Raw genomic sequence first — 21475 nt, forward strand, 5'->3', positions numbered from 1 at the left:
AGTGTATTTGTCAGGTCAGGCACTGATCTTGGACTAGAAAGCCTGGCTCGCAGTCTCCCCTCTAATTCATACTAAAGATGTTCTATCGGGTTGAGGTCAGGTCCAAATCATTTGGTGGAGGGGAGATGATGGTGTGGGGTTGTTTTTCATGGAATGGGCTTGGCCCCTTAGTTCCAGTGAAGGAAACTCTTAAGGCGTCAGCATACCAAGACATTTTGGATGATTTCATCCTCCCAACTTTGTGGGAAAAAGTTTGGGGATGGCCCCTTCCTGTTCCAGCATGACTGCGTACCAGTGCACAAAGCAAGGTCCATAAAGACATGGATGAGCGAGTTCGGGGTGAAGGGACTTGACTAGCCTGCACAGAGTCCCAACCTCAACCCAATAGAACACTTTTGGAATGAATTTGGGCAGAGACTGCGAACCAAGCCTTCTCGTCCAACATCAGTGCCTGACCTCACAAATGCGCTTCTGAATGGTCAAACATTCCCATTGACACAAAGGGTGGGTCAACTAAATTTTGAACCCTACCGACTAAGACTGGGATGCCATTAAAGTTCATATGCGTGTGAAGGCAGGTGTCCCAATACTTTGCAATATAGTGTATATATTAGTCTTTATTATGGTCACAATAAAACATTAACATTTATTGTTACTTTTTTTAATTTGGTAATTATAAAATATCGTGCATTAATTTTTAACCTTTATCCAGCTGGTGGGTGGAGCTTTAGGCCCCTTTTCACAGGTTTTTTTCTTTTTCGTTACCACCGGTTGTAAAAAGACAGTTGTTTACAGGGCTCAGTAGATCAAGGTAACATTTACATATACATATCTGTGAGTGAATTATCCCTTATTATATACTTTATCCAAAGTATAAACAGGTAACTCCTGTTCATTCTTTTTATTTTTTCATCATTAAAGAATTTTTATTGAAATTTCCAAACAACAGAAAACATAAGGCAGCTGGTTCTGGTATATAACAATCAGGTATAGCAGTAAAACATTTACACACACATTTCAATCAAAGTAATGGACACGCACTAGTCATACAAATGATCAAATGAAGCATACATAAACAGTATAGTAAATTCTCTGTTTACCCCATTGTGTTCAAGCTGTAAACAGGCTCTAGCTAATATAATGAGAACATTGTCATGGACAATTCAAGAACTTAGAAAAAAGAGAGAACTGTGAAACCTTGATGTTACTCCTGGAATAATACTGAAATATGTTTTAAGAACTGCAGCTCATGTTTTTGAGTGAGGTAGAAGCTCTAGGGTGACTAGTCCACATTTGCCATAGTTTCTCAAACTTTACCGTGTTGTAATTTTTATACGCTAACATCAGCTCATATTGAGCTTGTGCAATTAACCATATAACAACATAAGATAAGTTCGGTGCTTTGTTGGAATTCCATAATTTTTGTTATAGTCAACCTTGCTGCTATTAACCACTTCAGCCCCGGAAGGATTTACCCCCTTCCTGACCAGAGCACTTTTTACAATTCGGCACTGCGTCGCTTTAACTGCTAATTGCGCGGTCATGCAATGCTGTACCCAAACGAAATTTGTGTCCTTTTCTTCCCACAAATAGAGCTTTCTTTTGATGGTATTTGATCACCTCTGCCGTTTTTATTTTTTGCGCTATAAATGGAAAAAGACCGAAAATTTTGAAAAAAAATGATATTTTCTACTTTTTGTTATAAAAAAAATCCAATAGACTCAATTTTAGTCATACATTTAGGCCAAAATGTATTCGGCCACATGTCTTTGGTAAAAAAAATGTCAATAAGCGTATATTTATTGGTTTGCGCAAAAGTTATAGCGTCTACAAACTAGGGTACATTTTCTGGAATTTGCACAGCTTTTAGTTTATGACTGCCTATGTCATTTCTTGAGGTGCTAAAATGGCAGGGCAGTACAAAACCCCCACAAATGACCCCATTTTGGAAAGTAGACACCCCAAGGAAATTGCTGAGAGGCATGTTGAGCCCATTGAATATTTATTTTTTTTTGTCCCAAGTGATTGAATAATGACAAAAAAAAAAAAAAATTTACAAAAAGTTGTCACTAAATGATATATTGCTCACACAGGCCATGGGCATATGTGGAATTGCACCCCAAAATACATTCAGCTGCTTCTCCTGAGTATGAGGATACCACATGTGTGGGACTTTTTGGGAGCCTAGCCGCGTACGGGGCCCCAAAAACCAAGCACCGCCTTCAGGATTTCTAAGGGTATAAATTTTTGATTTCACTCCTCGCTGCCTATCACAGTTTTGAAGGCCATAAAATGCCATGATGGCACAACCCCCCCCCAAATGACCCCATTTTGGAAAGTAGACACCCCAAGCTATTTGCTGAGAGGCATGGTGAGTATTTTGCAGCTCTCATTTGTTTTTGAAAATGAAGAAAGACCAGAAAAAAAATTTTTTTTTTTCTTTTTTCAATTTTCAAAACTTTGTGACAAAAAGTGAGGTCTGCAAAATACTCACTATACCTCTCAGCAAATAGCTTGGGGTGTCTACTTTCCAAAATGGGGTCATTTGGGGGGGTTTTGTGCCACCTGGGCTTTCCATGGCCTCCGAAACTGTGATAGGCAGTGAAGAGTGAATTCAAAAATTTACGCCCTTAGAAAGCCTGAAGGCGGTGCTTGGATTTCGGGGTCCCGTGCGCGGCTAGGCTCCCAAAAAGTCCCACACATGTGGTATCCCCATACTCAGGAGAAGCAACAGAATGTATTTTGGGGTGTAATTTTACATATTCCCATGGCATGTTTGAGCAATATATCATTTAGTGACAACTTTGTGCAAAAAAAAAAAAAAAAATGTGTCTCTTTCCTGCAACTTGTGTCACAATATAAAATATTCCATGGACTCAACATGCCTCTCAGCAAATAGCTTGGGGTGTCTACTTTCCAAAATGGGGTCATTTGGGGGGGGTTTGAACTGTCTTGGCATTTTATGCACAACATTTAGAAGCTTATGTCACACATTACCCACTCTTCTAACCACTTGAATACAAAGCCCTTTCTGACACTTTTTGATTACATGAAAAAATTATTTTTTTTTGCAAGAAAATTACTTTGAACCCCCAAACATTATATATTTTTTTAAAGCAAATGCCCTACAGATTAAAATGGTGGGTGTTTCATTTTTTTTTTTTCACACAGTATTTGCGCAGCGATTTTTCAAACGCATTTTTTGTGGAAAAAACACACTTTTTAAAATTTTAATGCACTAAAACACACTATATTGCCCAAATGTTTGATGAAATAAAAAAGATTATCTTAGGCCGAGTACATGGATACCAAATATGACATGCTTTAAAATTGCGCACAAACGTGCAGTGGCAACAAAATTGATACATTTTTAAAAGCCTTTAAAAGCCTTTACAGGTTACCACTTTAGATTTACAGAGGAAGTCTACTGCTAAAATTACTGCCCTCGATCTGACGTTTGCGGTGACACCTCACATGCATGGTGCAATTGCTGTTTACATTTGACGCCAGACCGACGCTTGCGTTCGCCTTAGCGCGAGAGCAGGGGGGACAGGGGTGCTTTTTTTTTTTTTTTTTTTTTTTTTTATTTATTATTTTTTTGCTTCTTTATCTTATTTTTAAACTGTTCCTTTCATTTTTTTTTTTTTTTTTTATCATTTTTATTGTTATCTCAGGGAATGTAAATATCCCATATGATAGCAATAGGTAGTGACAGGTACTCTTTTTTGAAAAAATTGGGGTCTATTAGACCCTAGATCTCTCCTCTGCCCTCAAAGCATCTGACCACACCAAGATCGGTGTGAAAAAATGCTTCCCCAATTTCCCAATGGCGCTGTTTACATCCGGCGAAATCTAAGTCATAAAATGCTCGTAGCTTCCGGTTTCTTAGGCCATAGAGATGTTTGGAGCCACTCTGGTCTCTGATCAGCTCTATGGTCAGCTGGCTGAATCACCGGCTGCATTCTCAGGTTCCCTGTTGAGACAGGAGAGCCAGAGAAAAACATGGAAGACGGTGGGGGGGTCATTCCCTCCCACTGCTTGTAAAAGCAGTCTAGAGGCTAATTAGCCGCTAGGATTGCTTTTACATAAAAGCCGACCGCTGGCTGAAAAGAATGATACCAAGATGATACCTAAACCTGCAGGCATCATTCTGGTATAACCACTCAAAGTCGTGAATGGCGTACCTGAAGACAAAAAAATGGTTAACAATAAAGCACAGTGAACAGTAAAGTATAAAAAATTTCATACCTGAAAAGCAAACATGATAAAACATAATAACAATAAAACATTGCAGAATAGAATACAGTAAAAAAGAGCAGAACAATAGAGAGAGAATAGAGAGAGAGAGAACAATAAAACGACAACTATTTATTTTTTTTATTTTTGTTTGTGTTTTTTTTTTTTTTTACACTTTTTTTGTAACTGTAACTTTTATAACTGTAACCGGTTCCAGGTTCGGGTCTCTCAAAATGCGATGGCATCTTGGGAGACCCTGTGAAAGTGTGCCTAGTCTGTGCAATGCTGTACCCTACGCTAATACTCAACTAGTGAATGGTAGCGTTCAAAACATTCACCAATGCAAAGACCAGGATTGTCAGGACAGGAGGGACAATAATAGCGGGTGTCACGCCTATATCCGTGCTTGCTGCAGACACAACATCTTTTTGGGGGGGGTTCGTTGGGTATGGGTACTTGGGAGGACATAAAGAAAATGCCTCTCATGCAGCCGACTGCATCTGGTTGGGGATGTGAATGGGGGAAGTACGGGCGCTGCAGAAGCGGTGGTTTCCCAATTAGGATTGGCGAATGCAGCAGGAAGGGCACTATGGGCACGACGGGCCTATGTTCGTCTTCTTGGTGGCAGCGGGACACTACTTGTGCTTGCCACCTCACCAGCTTGAACTGCACTTATGGGACTCGCCACGTCACCAAGTGTTACTGCAGTGCTGCTTTGACTACGACCGGGGTGTACTAGGCCGCTGGCGCTTGCCAGTTCACCAAAACGCTACCAAAAAAACTGTTAGCGATCGCAGGGATCAGGCCTGACTCTGCGAACGCTGCAGTTATGCGTTTAGTGTTTTGTAAGTGACAGTGATCGATCGATACTGCACTTGGGTGGGCTGGGCTGGGCCGGGCGGAGGGGCAAAACGCAGGTGCTAGCAGGTATCTGGGCTGATCCCGCTAACACTGCGTTTTTGGGAATCCTAAACTGCTGGGGATGCTAGTATAGATCTGATCGGATCAGATATTGATGCGTTCAGATACTATACCACTAAGGGAGGTGTACGGTGCGTGCGTGGGTGTTAGCGCTACTGGCACTAACCTGACGCTGCCTGGGGCTGGTGCTTGCCATTTCACCAAAAAGCTACCAAAAAAACTGTTAGCGATCGCAGGGATCAGGCCTGACTCTGCGAACGCTGCAGTTATGCGTTTAGGGTTTTGTAAGTGACAGTGATCGATCGATACTGCACTTGGGTGGGCCGAGCCGGGCGGAGGGGCAAAATGCAGGTGCTAGCAGGTATCTGGGCTGATCCCGCTAACACTGCGTTTTTGGGAACCCTAAACTGCTGGGGACGCTAGTATAGATCTGATCAGATCAGATATTGATCCGTTTAGATACTATACCACTAAGGGAGGCGTATACTGCGTGTGTGGGTGTTAGCGGTACTGGCGCTAATCTGACGCTGCCTGGGGCGACGCATATCACCGCCGGGCGATCGGGGGGCTAAACCTTTATTCAGTAATAAACGGCGGGTGCCCTGACACTATAAAAAATAAACAAACTAACCAGCGTCACCCGTAACGGTTATACAGTGATCAGTGGTGAAAGGGTTAACTAGGGGGCAATCAAGGGGTTAAAACATTTATTCGGTAGTATATGGGGGTCCCTGTCGCTATAAAACGCTGACGGCAAACCTAAATATTTACCTCACTAACTAGCGTCACCAGCGACACTAATACAGCGATCAGAAAAATGATTGCTTAGCGACACTGGTGACGGGGGGTGATCAAGGGGTTAAAACTTTATTAGGGGGGGTTAGGGGGGTACCCTAGACCTACAGGGGGCTAATACTCACTGCCCTACCACTTCTAACTGTCACAAACTGACACCAATCAGTAATCAGGAAAAAAAAAAAAAAACAGCTTGGTGTCAGTTTGTGACAGGGGGGGGTGATTGGGGGGGATCGGGGGGCGATCAGGGGGGGGATCGGGGGTGTTTAGTGTGCCTGGCATGTTCTACTGTGTTGTGTAGTGTTTTACACTTACTCGGATGTCTTCTCTCCTCGGCGTCGGAACGGAAACTGCCAAGCCGAGGAGAGATGACATCACATCCTCTGCCTGTGTGTACTATACACAGGCAGGGGATGTTTCTCTTTGGCTGGGAGCGATCGCGAGGGGGGGGCCACGATCGGATGGCCTCCCCCTCATCTCTGATCGCTGCCAGACAAATGCCGACCGCCGCTGGCACCAGGGGGGGTCCGATCGGACCCCCCGCCCGCGGGAAGGCCTGCCCGTGCCGCTCTGTTGACGTATATAGACGTGAGGCGGTCGGCAAGTGGTTAATATGTTTGCTACTACTGTTCTATAATCTATAGAGTAAAGATCCAGATTTATTCCTAGAAGGGCCATTGCGGGAGTAATGGGAAGTAAATTAACCGCTAGGTTAGCAATAAATGTTGAAACTGATTTCGAGAAACTATTAAGATTTTTGCAACTACATAAAATATGATAAAGGGAGCTAGTTTGTTCATCGCATCACCAGCAAGTAGGGGAGAGTAATGGGTAGATTTTGGAAAGTTTATGTTTATGTTCAATGCAGGATGATGCCTTAGTGCTCAGAATTATGGCCTTATTCCATTGTTCCCAAGAAATAGATAGGGAAAGATCCTTTTCCCATTTCAGCATATTATTGGTTTTAACAGATTTAGGGAACTGTTCATTCTTTTTAGATATCCCATAATGGGAATCCTCATGTAATATTTGACTATATGTAAAATAAAGTACATACAGGTATATAGTGTAAAAACAGATATAAAACATCACTTTATAAACTTTAATTAGATTCAAACCCAAACACAAAAATCATATAAGCTTTAACATATTAATGCAATTTATAAGCAATATGCAATATTTTTAAATCTTCAGCTTTCTTTAAAATAATACTGCTTTTAAAGGGTAACTCCACTTTCGTGGGAAAAAAACAATAGCAAATAAAGAAAAAATAATATAGCACATATAATTGCCTCACTAATCATATTGCAATTTAATGTTATTAAAAATTAACTTTCCTTTTCAATCTGTAGCTGTAATCTTCTGAGAATGCATTGCAATATGGCTACCTGGAGTTGTACACAGAGTGTGTACTGACCACTCCCCAGAAACATAATTTCCTGTTTGTGTGATTGGCTCACCAATTTCCCCAAAAGTCTGCCCAAGATACAAGTCAGATTTCAGGCATCCCCCTGCAACAAAAATGTCATTTTTGGAGAGATACTTTCAATAGGAGCATGTCTAAGGGGATGCAGGCCCAGCAGATTTCCTCATTAGTGCCCTGCAGCTGAACACCTGGCAGTTAATTACGAAACCCCTCCCATTAAACCCACTCAGAACAGAGGCACAGAGAAACACACATGACATGGATTTCTTTAGAATAACAAAAAGGTAGGAATCTGCAACAAAGGTTGTTATAATCCTTGCAATGTACACAGATTACCCAGAGGGGAATGTTTTTTTCTAAAAAAAAATGTTGTTACACTTTAAGGTTCTTGTTCAGACAGTTCCTGTTTTGGGGTTACAATGCTCTGTCCTTGTCTCCCAATTGTGGACTTGCATTGTCACCTTGCCATGTGGCTTTCAAATGCAAACTACAAATATCTTATTCAACACACAATATACAAGAATGGTTCACTGTTGCCATCAGGAAATCCAACATGATAAATCAAGCCACCTGGGAATGCATGTATGTACAAAGTCCATGCATAAAAGTGTGGCTGCAAAGAGGCTGCAGGTGATATGAAGCACTGAGATGTAACAAAGGATGAATAAAGATGAGAACAAATATTTTTTTATTTTAAAAATTCTACTCTTATGATAGCAGTAGGACCTTGAAGTAAACCACTCTTGGTGTTTAATATTAGATATTTGATCTATATGAATACATACTATATTTAAAATGTATATCATAGTAAAACAAAAAACATATCCAGTATATATCTGCATTAAATGCACACTTTACTGAATTGTATTCCCTTAAATACACTGCAAGTACAAAAACATACCTGTTGATTTGCTACACATGCTGTCAACTCCCAAGCCCTGTTGTGAGCTGATAAAATACAACATTTTTGTAAAGTGTTGTCAGCCCTACCCAGGAGCTCTTGCTAAACAACTCAAACACTACCACACACAGATCTCTGAGACATAAAGATTAATCATTCTGTAGGCCAAGAACTAGGAGGGCTCTGTGAGAGGGCGTGGCTGGGGGAGATTTACTAAAACTGGTGCACACAGAATCTGGTGCAGCTGTGCATAGTAACTAATCAGCTTCTAGGTTTTATTGTCAAAGCGTTACTGAACACGCTTAAAGTAATTGTAAAGTCTTGTTTAAAAAATAAAAAAAAAACAAACATATTATACCTACCTCCCCATGTGCAGTTGGTTTTGCACAAAGAAGCCTGGATCCTCCTCTTCTTGGGTCCCTCTTTGCTGCTCCTGGCCCCTCCCCCCTGTTGAGTGCCCCCACAGCCAGCAGCTTCCTATGGGGGCACTCTAGCAGAGTCACAGCTCCCTGTGTCTATTCAGGCATGGAGCCCCGACCCAGCCCACCCCCCTCTCTCCCCTGATTGGCTGACTGACTTTGATTGACAGTCGTGGGAGCCAATGGCGCCGCTGCTGTGTCTCAGCCAATCAGGAGGAGTGTCCGGATGGCTTAGAAATTTGTGGACATCACTGGAGAGAGATGGGGCTCAGGAAAGTAATTAGGGGGTGCTGGGGAGGCTGCTAAACACAGGTTTTTTCATCTTAATGCATAGAATGCATTAAGATGAAAAAACCTTCTGCTTTTATAACTCCTTTAAACTAGAAGCTGATTAGTTACTATGACAATTGCACCAGATTCTGTGTGCACCAGTTTTAGTAAATCTTCCAGAGGAAATCTATAAAAGACACATGACAGCTCAGAATTTCTGTCAAGATCAACAGTTTTTTTTTTGCTTTGTCCAACATATCTTTGACAAACATATCTATAACAAAATTCTTTAAATGGCATATTAAACAGACCAAAAGGGATCAAACAAGAGAAGTTCACTTTAACCACATGCTGACCAGCGCATGACGATATATGTCGGCACAATGGCATAGCTAGGCAAGTGGGCGTACAGGTACGCCCCCTTTAAGATGCGGCATTGTGGGTGCACGCGTGACCGTGCCCACGGGTCCCACGGACTCGATGTCCTCTGGGTGCCCACGATCGTGTCACGGAGCGGAAGAACGGAGAGATGCCTTTGTATACAAGGCATTTCCCCATTCTGCCTAGTCGCTTGACAGAGATCAATGCTCCCTGTCATCGGGAGCAGTTATCACTGTCATGTGAGTGGTAGCCCACCCCCCCACAGTTAGAATCACTCCCTAGGACACACTTAACTCTTTGATTGCCCCCTAGTGTTTAACCCCTTCCCTGCCAATGTCATTTACACAATAATCAGTGCATTTTTATAGCACTGATCACTGCATAAATGACAATGGTCCCAAAATAGTGTCAAAGGTGTCCGATGTATCCGCCATAATGTCGCAGTCATGATAAAAATCGCAGATCGCCGCCATTACTAATTAAAAAAAAAAATTAATAATAAAATGATAAATCTATCCCTATCTATTTGTAGATGCTATAACTTTTGCGCAAACCAATCAATATATGCTTATTGTGTTTTTTTTTTACCAAAAATATGTAGAAGAATACATATCGGCCTAAACAGAGAAGAAAATTTGTTTTTTTATATATTTTGGGAGGATATTTATTATAGCAAAAAGTAAAAAATATTGCTTTTTTTTCAAAATTGGCGCTCTTTTTTTGTTTATAGTGCAAAAATAAAAACCTCAGAGGTGATCAAATACCTCCAAAAGAAATCTCTATTTGTGGGGAAAAAAGGGCGTCAACTTTGTTTGGGTGCAACGTCGCACGACCGCGCAATTGTGAGTTAAACCGACGCAGTGCCGAATCGCAAAAAGTGCTCTGGCCAGGAAAGGGGTAAATCCTTCTGGGGCTGAAGTGGTTAAACAGTCATACATGCACGGATGCACAAAACGGCCCTATACATTAAATTACATCACAGGGTATTTTTTAGAAGAGGAATCTCTTATCTGATAGTATTGTGGGAGTGAAATCATTGTAAGCAAATGTTCTATATGTGATTATGCTATCCTCACTTTTTTACATTTGACATTAAACACGAGCAGATGTATTTTTCTAAGTTCCACAAAATACTTATAAGGTAAATCAGTATTATTTGAAGTGTTCTGTTTCATTAACACCTTTTGAATCAATCATTCATATCATTTGAAAATTTTAAAATTGGAGCTTTGTGTCATAGGCACCACTAGAAGGCAAAGTTTTTACATTGACCATAGTAGGTTGGATCTTGTGTCAACTTCTATTTAATTGGCTGTGCATAATACTGGGAGGAAATGGTCAGCCACAGCATGTGGAAACCATCTGCCTTAGGTTGTACAGTTCTGTACATATAATTACATTCTTGCTGCCTTAGTAACTATATTTAAAATTGTGCAATATATATTTATCTTTGTACAAATAATGTTGTCTTATCCCTTATTTCCCCATAGTGTGTTTATATTTGCTTGCTATATAATGGTGATTTATTAATATGATAAACTGTGAGAAAACTCAATCCTGTTTCCTGCTACTGAAGTCAAAGCACCAAATGATGGTGTCTTTTTGCTGGAAATACTGTATGTACTATTTTGTATTTTTCCTCTTTTTTTTTGTTTGTTTGTTGTATATTTAGTAAATATACATTGTGATTTTTAAATCCATCAATAGTGCATCTACCTTTACAAAAGGCACTTACGAACGATACCATGTAGCCTTATCACATACTGTACAGTTTGCACATTTGGACTTTTTTGGCTATTGAGAGATGATTAATGTCTTATTAATATGCCATAAATAGTTTGTATACATAATAATCTATGTGGTAGTGTCTCTTCTGTCTTTTAACCAGCCAGCTAATACACTGACCAGATATGCCCAATGAGACTTACATTGTTTAGAACTGCTTTAAAGGAGGTCTATGGGATTTTTTTATTATAGAAAACTACAGGTCTGAAAATAATAAGTCAAAATATATGAAGATCAAAATGAAGAAAATAGAGTAATGTACAAAGTGTAATAAACCAAAACAACTATTCATCTCAGTTATTCCTTAATTAAACCCACCTAAAGTAAAGTGTTTGGTGTTGTTATTTGCACTTAACACATCACCATTGCACTTTGCACTACCATATGAAGCCCATTCATGATTAAGTTGCATCCCTATCATATGACTTAAGTATGTAAAAACAAAAAGGTGACTTAATTTACTAAAGAAGAATTAATTCACTGCACCTGGATATTTAAAGCAAATACAAATGTTAGGCCCCTTTCATACTGGGGCGGGGGTGGCGTCGGCGGTAAAACGGCGCTACTTTTAGTGCTGCTTTACCGTAGTTTTAGCGTTAAAACCGCCCGCAAAGCGCCGCTGCAGCAGCACTATGCAGGCGGTATAGCCGTGCTGCCCCATTGATTTCAATGGGCAGGAGCGGTGTATACCATGCTCCTTCACCGCTCCAAAGATGCTGTTAGCAGGACTTTTTTCAGCGTCCTGCCAGCGCACCACTCCAGTGTGATAGCTCTCGGGGCTTTCACGTTGGAGAGACTGCAGCGGCTGTTTCAGGGCGCTTTGCAGGCGCTATTTTTAGTGCTGTAGCGCCTGCAAAGTGCCCCAGTGTGAAAGGGGTCTAATTAAACTAATTTACTAAGGTAGTAAAAGCTTTAAGAAACTTCAACTTAGCCCAGGCAAATATGTTTTCTTCAAACATCCAATCATGTACAGGAAAAAAAAGGAAATTTTCTTGCATATAACTGGATAATCAAAGAGAATACAGGCTTCACAGACTAATGTACATTATAGGCAGTATTTGCTGTGCAATTAAGATTTGCTGTTATTTCCTAGAACTTAATGTATTATACTAATTTTGTTTAGAATTTTGTTAGGAGGGTTTTCTATATATGTATGTTCTATGTAATTTATATGTTTGCTATTTTGGAAAAAAAATGTTTAAACTGTACAGCCAATAAAATTATTGATAGGATTTTTTCTTTACTGAAATATTACACTTTGTATAAATCATACACCGTTGACATTCCAGGGATTAATAAAAAATAAATAAATAAATAAAAAGCATGTTTTATTTATACCATTGTGCAATTGTGAGCTGTAGTTGTCACTAGCTGGTCAAATGTATTTCATTAGCTTAACTATAGCCCTTGCAACTATAGCATTGTACATGTACCGCTATGCAGCAAAGCTGTTGAGACATTTTATTTAGAAGTGTAGATGAGCTTACAGGGCCAGAGATTTAAAGAAGGAACATTTCTGTCTTTAGTAGGTAAATACAAATGTGAGGATATGTGTTCTTAAGGACATGGCTGATGGGGTGGTTAATGCAGTTAAAGATTCTAGTACGAAAATTCCAATAGTAGATAGCAGTGTTTGTCACATCATATACACTAATGCTGGTTGCTTAACCACTTCCCGCCCGCCGGCCGTCAAATGACGGCTGGGCAGCGCGGCTCTCATTCTGGGTGGACGTTATATGATGGACTCCCAGAATGACCACTCTCGCGCGCCCATGGGGGCGCGCATCTCGGCGATTGGTGGTGCGGTGTGTCAGTCAGACACACCGCTACACCAATCTCGATAAAGAGCCTTCTCTCCTGGAGAAAACTAGATTATATATTAGGCAAATTAGTAAAAGAAAACCATTACCATTTACTACACAAGTAAGTAGGATATTTAGGTGGAAAAGGAGAACAAAGGCATACAGAGATGCAAGGAAAAGAAAGTGTACCTAAAAGAGAAGTGAAAAAAAAATAAATAAATGAAGAGGTCAAACATGTTCTCAGCACAGAAACGGGAGGGAATGGCTACATTTCTTAAGAAAGAAGACAAAACCTTTTAAGATATATCAGTGACAGGAAGAAAAGATACTAAGGGATCAGAAAAATGAAAACTCTGAAGTAAATTACACTAACAAAAACAAGTGGGGGGGGGCGTGTCCGGATGTGAGCGGCGGCGGACGTGTCTGAGAGGAGCTCCGGGTATCCTGAATTCAATCCTTCGCCATCCTCACATCTAACTGCCAAAAACAGACCAGCCAACCTGCCAATCTGTTCCTCTCCTTCCCCTACTGAGCCCTGAGTGGATCTTGAGTGGGGATTCTGCCGTGGTCGTCCGGGAGGCCGCCATCTTGCTGACCTGTACCAGGCCGGAGCGAGCTGATCCCAGCCTGGGGTAACAGACTGCCATCTGTCCTTGAAACAGTGTTCTATCCTTCCTCCTGCCTGCCCTCCACCTGCCTGGTGTGGTCTGATTGCCTGCTGTGCCACTAGGAACGCTCGCGGCAGCCGCGGCCTAGTGCGGCCTAGTGAAGCCTGCCTGACACCGCTGTTTCCTGAGCGGCTACCCCACGGGAGTGTGCCACGGCCGGCCCGGCCTCAAATCAAGTGTGCAGATCTTGCTGCCCCCACCTGCCTCATCATCCATCCATCTCCCAGCTTTGGCCTGGTGTGCTAACCGGAGGAGACTGTCTGAGAGGAGCTGCGGGTATCCTGAACTCAATCCTTCGCCATCCACCCACCCAACTGCCCAAAAAGACCACCCAACCTGCCAATCTGTTCCTCTCTGTCCCCTGTTGAGTCCTGAGCGGATTTTGAGTGGGGATGCAGCCGTGGTCATCCGGGGGGCCGTGCATTGCTCAGGCCTGCAGCCACCATCTTGCTGACCTGTACCCAGCCGGAGCGAGCTGATCCCAGCCTGGGGTAAGAGACTGCCATCCGTCCTTGAGACTGTGTTCCACCCCCCTCCTGCCTGCCCCCCCACCTGCCTGGCTTTGTCTGATTGTCTGCTGGGGGAGCTCGCTGCGGCCTAGTGGAGCCTGCCTGACGGCACTGTTTCCTGAGCGGCTACCCCGCAGAAGTGCGCCGCAGCCGGCCCGGCCTCAAATCAAGAGCGCGGCTCATGCTGCCCCCACCTGCCTCACCATCCATCCATCTCCCTGCGGTGGCCTGGTGTGCTGACCGGTGGGGACTGCCTGTGTGGGCCAGTGTAGGTGCCCAGGGGCCTGGTGTCTTTGCCATCCTTCTGCCTGGGTCCCTCCTGCTTTGGGCCTTTCCTGATTTCACTCCCAGCTTTCCACCCTTACTGCACTGCCTCTGCTCAGGGGATTGCTGTGAAGAGGGGGGCTGCAGGGAATTGCTGTCTGCCTGCCTGGACTGTGCTCTCCCTGGCTCATTACCCACTGCTCCATTGGGGCGACTGCGGCTGCCTCCTGGTCACTGATCTGGGCACGAGTTGCTCCTCTGTCAGGGCCCCCTTTAGTGACTCATCAGATGTCCCCCCCTCCAGAAAGGGGAAGAAGAACTCCAGGGCCGCTGGGATCGGCTCATCGCCCCGGCAGCCACAACTCTCTTCGCCGCAGTCAGACCCCATACTGATTGGACGACTCCGGGCCTTATTAGCTGAAATGGAGATGGGCCCCGGGGGAGGTTCCAGCGACAGAGGAGTCGGCCCCGCTGTCGCAAGATAGTACAGCCACGATCCTCGCTGCGATTGAGTGGAGTAGGACCTCACTGCTTGTGCGCATCGACCATCTTGCTGAGGAGTGCAATTTTATCAGGAATGACCTTGACAAAATAAGAGGGAGAATGACTGAAACTGAGACCAGAGTATCCGCCACCGAAGATCTTACCGCCACGCATGCCTCCTCCATTGCTGAGTTGCAGTGCACGGTACAGTCCCTTGTTGCAAAATCAGATGACGCCGAAAACCGACTCAGACGCAATAATGTCAGGGTCCTGGGGCTACCTGAGAAAGAGGAAGGGGACCACCCGGCTGAATTTGCGGAAGAGTTCTTTAAAAATCTCCTGAGCCTCACAGATGTCCCTCTTACCTACGTGGTTGAAAGGGCCCATCGGGTGCCCACCGGCCGCGCCATCCCGGGGAACCTCCCCCGACCTTTTCTGGTCCGCTTCCTCAATTATCGGGACAGGGACAAGATCCTCTCTGAAGCCCGCAAACATCCCACACTCAGTTATGGTAACATCTCCGTTCATCTTTTCCCCGACTTTTCAGACGATTTGCAGCGGAAGAGGAAAACCTTCAACGATGTTCGTAGACGGCTCAGGGATAAGAACATAAAATATAGCATGCTTTACCCCAGCCTCCTGCGAGTCCAACATGCTGGAGCAATCCGGTACTTTGATAACCCAGCAGATGCTGACGACTGGCTGACCACCTTGCATTGACGACCTGATCCCATGAGGATATCAGATGCACGGATTTCCCACATCCTTGCCCGTTACATCCTACTAAAACTTCCCGTAAGTACCGGAGCCACCTCAAAAGTACCTCGACGAGTGATCCACATTGAACCCCCACGATTGGGTAGGTTCACAAGAAGCCAGAGACCTGGTACTCTCCATCTAACTAGAGAAATTGTCACCAGGCCCCTCTTGCCGTGACAGGATACACATCCCCCCAATCTCGCCTCCGAGGCTTCTGTTCAGTGCTGCGGAGGACTGTAGTGGGGCCTAGTTCACAGGTTACCGCTTTACAATGTTGAGTTCAGTTTTGGGTATAGACCGGCTCCCGGCCCATCCCCAGTGTTTTTTGGGGGGTCCGGGTACCGGTAGGAAAAGCACACAGTGCTTGGGAAGTTGTATTGTTTTCTATGGTTTCTATGTGTTATGTGCGGTTGGCTCTTGCTCTAAAAACACTCATCAAGTGGGACTCAGATGGGACTCGTTCACCCTGAAGTTAGCAATTCTCCCCTGGGATCATGACATCACGTGATCAGGGAACAAAAAAAAAGCCCCGGGGTCATAAAACTTTCCATGCCACGTATTCCTCATATGCCAGGGGGGTCTCAATACTGTTAAATAAATCCTACCCATGTAAAGTTGAGGAGGTCCATACAGACCCCCATGGCAGATTTGTAATTGTGGTATTGACGGCCTGGCAACAAAGGTATATTATAGTAGGTGTTTATATCCCACCACCTTTCAAACCGGAAGTGCTGTACACTATTTTGGAGAGGATTACCCCGTATTGTCCAGCTAAATTGTTAATCCTAGGAGACTTCAACAACACCCTCTCCCCTGGTCTTGACAGGCCCACACCATCACAGTCCTCTACGGGGGACCTGCTGGGGTGGACACACTCGGCAGGGGTTACTGAGGTGTGGAGGTGGTTACATCCCCAGACTAAAGCTTACTCATGTTTTTCTACCTCATATAAAACCTCCTCCAGAATTGATTATGCGTTCGCAAATCAACTTAGGTTGCCTCCACTATGTCAGTTAACATATCTATCTAGTGGACTTTCTGATCACTCCCCCCTCAAGATCACTATGCTGACCCGAGAAAAACGCAGTGGCTCCATGTGGCGCCTTGGGGCCCACTGGATCTCCCATGACGAGATATCAGAGCAGACCCCACAAACATTATGTGAATTTTGGGAACATAACGCGGGGTCATCCTCTCCTCCCACAGTCTGGGATGCCTTCAAGGCATTTACTAGAGGACACTATATGTCAGCAATTAAGGCGATGAAGGTAAATCAACAAGCAAGCACAACACGGTTGGAGGGGGAGATTGAAGAGGCATTGGCCACTTACGGGTCTGACCCCTCGATCTCCAATTTCGATAGACTGCAGTCCACAAAAAGAGATCTCCAACTCCATCTCACTGAGATCACACGTTTAGAGTTATTCCACACCAAACAGAGATTCTTTGAGCAGGGTGATAGAAATGGTAGACTGCTAGCAATGATGTCTCATCATGACACCCCTATGACTCTGATCCCCGAATTGGTCTCTCCTACAGGTGAATCTATTACATCCCAAAAGGGTATCCTGAGGGAGTTTCAGACCTTATATCAGACACTATACAGTACCACGCTCCCTCAGGATATGACTCCTGGCGAGATGGCACCTCTCCTGGACCCCCTGGCCCTGGGGTGACTCTCAGACGAGGAGAGGTCACATCTGGTCAGGCCTATCACTGCAGAGGAAGTACATGCTATTATTAACTCATTGGCAACTGGGAAGGCCCCGGGCCCTGATGGTCTACCCGTCGAATTCTACCGGTCTCATACGGACCTCCTAGCCCCCCTGTTGGCAGACCTGTATACCCAATGTCTGAGGGAGGGAGCGCTCCCACCCTCCATGGCAGACGCGCACGTTATTCTAATCCTTAATCCCAATAAAGATTCCAAACAGTGCGCCTCATACAGGCCCATAGCACTTCTCAACATTGACTTCAAAATCTTATCTAAATTAATTAATTAGACTCAACCCACTTCTGCCCTCCATTATAGACACAGACCAGACTGGATTCATGGCCAATAAATCAACGGATATTAACCGCAGACTATTCACCAACTTGCATGCCATACATGATAATGTGGGCACTAGAACGGTTGCCTCCTTCGATATCGAAAAGGCATTCGATTCGATCGAATGGCCATTTCTCTGGGAAACTCTGCGGAGGATGGGATTTTCATTGGTTTTTATTGGGTGGCTGCAAACTATATACAAATCCCAGAGGGCGGCCATCAGACTGGGGGGTGACGTCTCTCCCCCCTTCCCACTGTCCAGGGGTACCAGGCAGGGCTGCCCTCTCTCTCCAGCACTGTTCGCAATAGCTATGGAACCGGTGGCGGAGGCACTGTGGGTCTCGCCCCACATAAAAGGACTAAAAATAGCGTGGCTGGAGGAGAGGGTAGCTCTGTACGCGGATGACCTCCTACTCTTTCTGAACGACGCAGACTCCTCCCTTAGAGGGGCGCTGCAAGTATTGACGGAATTCTCCAAAATAACAGGATTACGGGTGAACTGGACAAAATCCCAGTTACTAGCTATTGACCCTGAGGCAAAAAGACTAGCCCCACCAGATCTCCAACTGCAATGGGTAGACGAAATGGTGTACTTGGGGGTGCACGTCTCGAGAGACGCATCCAGCTTTATCCCCCTTAACCTAGACCCGGTGGTCCAAGGAGTCAAAGCTAAACTAAAAGCCTGGGAGAACCTTCCTCTATCCTTATTAGGCCGCATTAACTTAATTAAAATGAAAATCATACCAAATTTACATACCTATTCCGTAATTCCCCACAATGGATACCTTGCTAATTTTTTACTAAATTGAACCGAATGTTCTCCTCCTTCCTCTGGGGCTCAAACCCACCTAGATTTAAACTGTCCACACTGATGCGTCCAGTGTCGCAGGGGGGGTTGGCGTTTCCAGACTGCCAGAAATATTTTCTGACAGCTCAGCTGGTCACGGCAGTTTGGTGGCTAGTGCCGGACGAGTCCAACCCCGCGGCAGTTCTGGAGGCTGCGGTGGTCCGCTCTGTGGAGGCCCTAACACATTTACCCCTTCGAGGTCCCAAGGCTCCATATGACTTGACCACCTCCATGCACACGACTCTAAGGGCCTGGAAGGCAGGACTGGGACTTGAGAAGTTCCCACGGAATGCAGTATCCCCACACGCCCCCCTATGGAACAACCTGACCTTACCCCATCTTTACTCACTACCAGACCCCAAAATATGGGCCAAATGTGGCATTAAACTGATATCTGACCTCACCACCGGCACGGCAATACACCCCTTCAATCATCTAGTGTGCCACAATAATGTTCCCCCCTCGCATTTATTTCGCTATATGCAACTGTCTCATGCATTTAGAGCCCAAATATTACCCAATGACACGCAAATAGTGCAATCCGATCTGGAGAGGGTCACAAGATATGAATGCACCAGGAAACCGACTTCGGTCCTCTATGCACATCTCCTCAGAGTTTCCTCTCCAGATCTGTCAAAGCTCCGTCAGCGATGGACACAAGACATCCCGGGACTGGACTCCGAGGATTAGGAGGACATGTGGAACTTCCCCTTCAAAATCCTGGTCTCATTTCGTGACCGCCTCATACAATACAAAATATTACACCGGGCATATATTACCCCGTATAGAATGCATAAAATGAGAACCTCCCTGTCCTCGGAGTGTTGGAGGTGTACTGGGGATCCGGGCGACTTTATACACATCTTCTGGTCCTGCCCAGCAATTCAAAACTACTGGTCACAAGTAATATCTGTAATAAAAGAAGTGGTGGGAATAGATATAGCCCCAACCCCGCAGATATGCCTTTTAGGCTTAGTAGAAGCATTAGCCCCCAGGATAGCGGAGAGGACTCTGATAGGACTCCTGATTTTCTATGCCAGAAAAATGATCTCTCTGCTGGAAAAAACGTGCCCCGCCGTCAATATTGCTATGGAAAACACATGTCAATAAAGTACTACCACTTTATAAGGAAACCTACCAAAATAGAGGATGCCCCAAAAAATACCGTAGAGTGTGGGCCAAATGGCTGGCGGAGGCCTCCACAGCAACCGCAGACTGATTGAGCATGTACATAATACCACTCTACGGGTGGATGTGATTTTGATACTTTGGGTGACACTTTTGTATTGTAATCTCTGATATGGGTTTATTTGATATCTATTGTCCCTTGGGTCTCGAATGAATGATCTGATCCTTAGATATTTCAATTGAGCAGGAGCCAATACAGCACTAGGTTGTTTGTTGTTCTTTTCTTATAGACGTGCTACAGCTGTATGTCACTAATGATGGAAACAGCCCAGTTGCCGGCTGGCACTGGCCTCTGCGTGAGTCTAGTCCCAATGCTGTAGCAGGTTTATTGTTGTTTTCGGTTTGTATGTCTTATACTCAATAAAAAGATTTTCAAAAAAAAAAAACAAGTGGATCATATTGGTTCTAGCGGTGAAACATAATTTTCAGAGACAGAGGTAGCAGATGATCTAGTTCCTTCAAGCTTAAAGTGGTACCAAACCTAAAAACAAAAATGTATTAAATTGCAGATTACCTCCATGAACAGTAGTTAAATATATTGGGGTTACATTGGTTTCCTTTTTTAGGTGTTTTCCCTTAAATTTTACCTGGTCTGGATTTCCCCACCTCACAGTCACACATAACAAAAGAGTGGGGATGTTGGCCCTATGGCCATAGTTGGACAATGTAATTGACCAAATGTGGCCGTGTGGCCATATAAGGTCAATGATGTCACCAGCATTCCCATATATTTGTTAACTGCGGCTGCAGGCGAGGATTTCCTGGCCACAGCTGATTGGCTCTGTAGCCAACTATCATGTGAGAGCTTCCTGTTGGTTTGGCCCAAACCTTAGCTCATTATTTCTACAGACCAGTGAGTTTAACAGCTGTTTAGTAAAATGAATGGCATCACTCCTAAAATAATAGATTATATTTTAACTATATTTTAAATATCACAAATGTTTTGGATCAGTGTGGTGATGTGGAAGAAAACTATCTTGACTAGCAAAGTATTTGCTATGGTTCCATAATGGCATAAAAAAAATTGTAATTACAGCTGCAAGTTTTTTTGGGTATGTCTCTACTAGCTTTTCACATCTAGAGAGTGACATTTTTGGCCATTTTTCTTTGCAAAATAGCTCAGGCTCTGTCAGATTGGATGGAGAGCATCTGCGAACAACAATGTTCAAGTCTTTCTACAGATTCTCAATTGGATTTAGGTCTGGACTTTGGCTGGGCCATTCTAACACATGGATATGCTTTGATCTAAACCATTCCATTGTAGCTCTGGCTGTATGTATAGGGTCGTTGCTGGAAAGTGAACCTCCACTCCAGTCTCAAGTCTTTTGCAGACTCTAAAAGGTTTTCTTCTAAGATTGCCCTGTATTTGGCTCAATCCATCTTCCCATCGACTCTGAGCAGCTTCCCTGTCCCTGATAAAGAAAAGCATCCCCACAACATAATGCTGTCGCCACCATGTTGTCATGGTTATGCAGTAAACTTTCTCTGTCAGCTTACCTTCTCCTCATGTGTTCAGACTAAGAGGCCAGCCACTCACACCTGGCTGGTTTTAAAACCTCTCCTCTAAGCATGGCCCCACCCCAGGCCCTATCAGGGAACCCTATATTAACCTGTGCACTGCAAGCCAGCAGTGCTGATCAACCATTGTGTGTTAGCTTTCGTGTGAACTTGTATTTTCTGCGTCTGATTCCAGTTACCAACTTTGGCCTGTTCTCGACTATTTCTGTCTGCTCGTGACCCTGACCTTTGGCGTGTCTCGACTATCCCTGTT

At 44.1% G+C, this 21475-nt stretch overlaps 1 protein-coding gene across 4 annotated transcripts in view; it reads left to right on the plus strand.

Moving 5' to 3' along the window:
• TMEM200A (transmembrane protein 200A) overlaps positions 1-21475 on the plus strand; it is a 273341-nt gene that overhangs the window by 210775 nt on the left and 41091 nt on the right. The gene's annotated exons all lie outside the window — the stretch shown is intronic.

This window comes from Aquarana catesbeiana, linkage group LG04, assembly GCF_042186555.1.
Source record: "Aquarana catesbeiana isolate 2022-GZ linkage group LG04, ASM4218655v1, whole genome shotgun sequence".
Classification (NCBI taxonomy): Eukaryota; Metazoa; Chordata; class Amphibia; order Anura; family Ranidae; genus Aquarana; species Aquarana catesbeiana.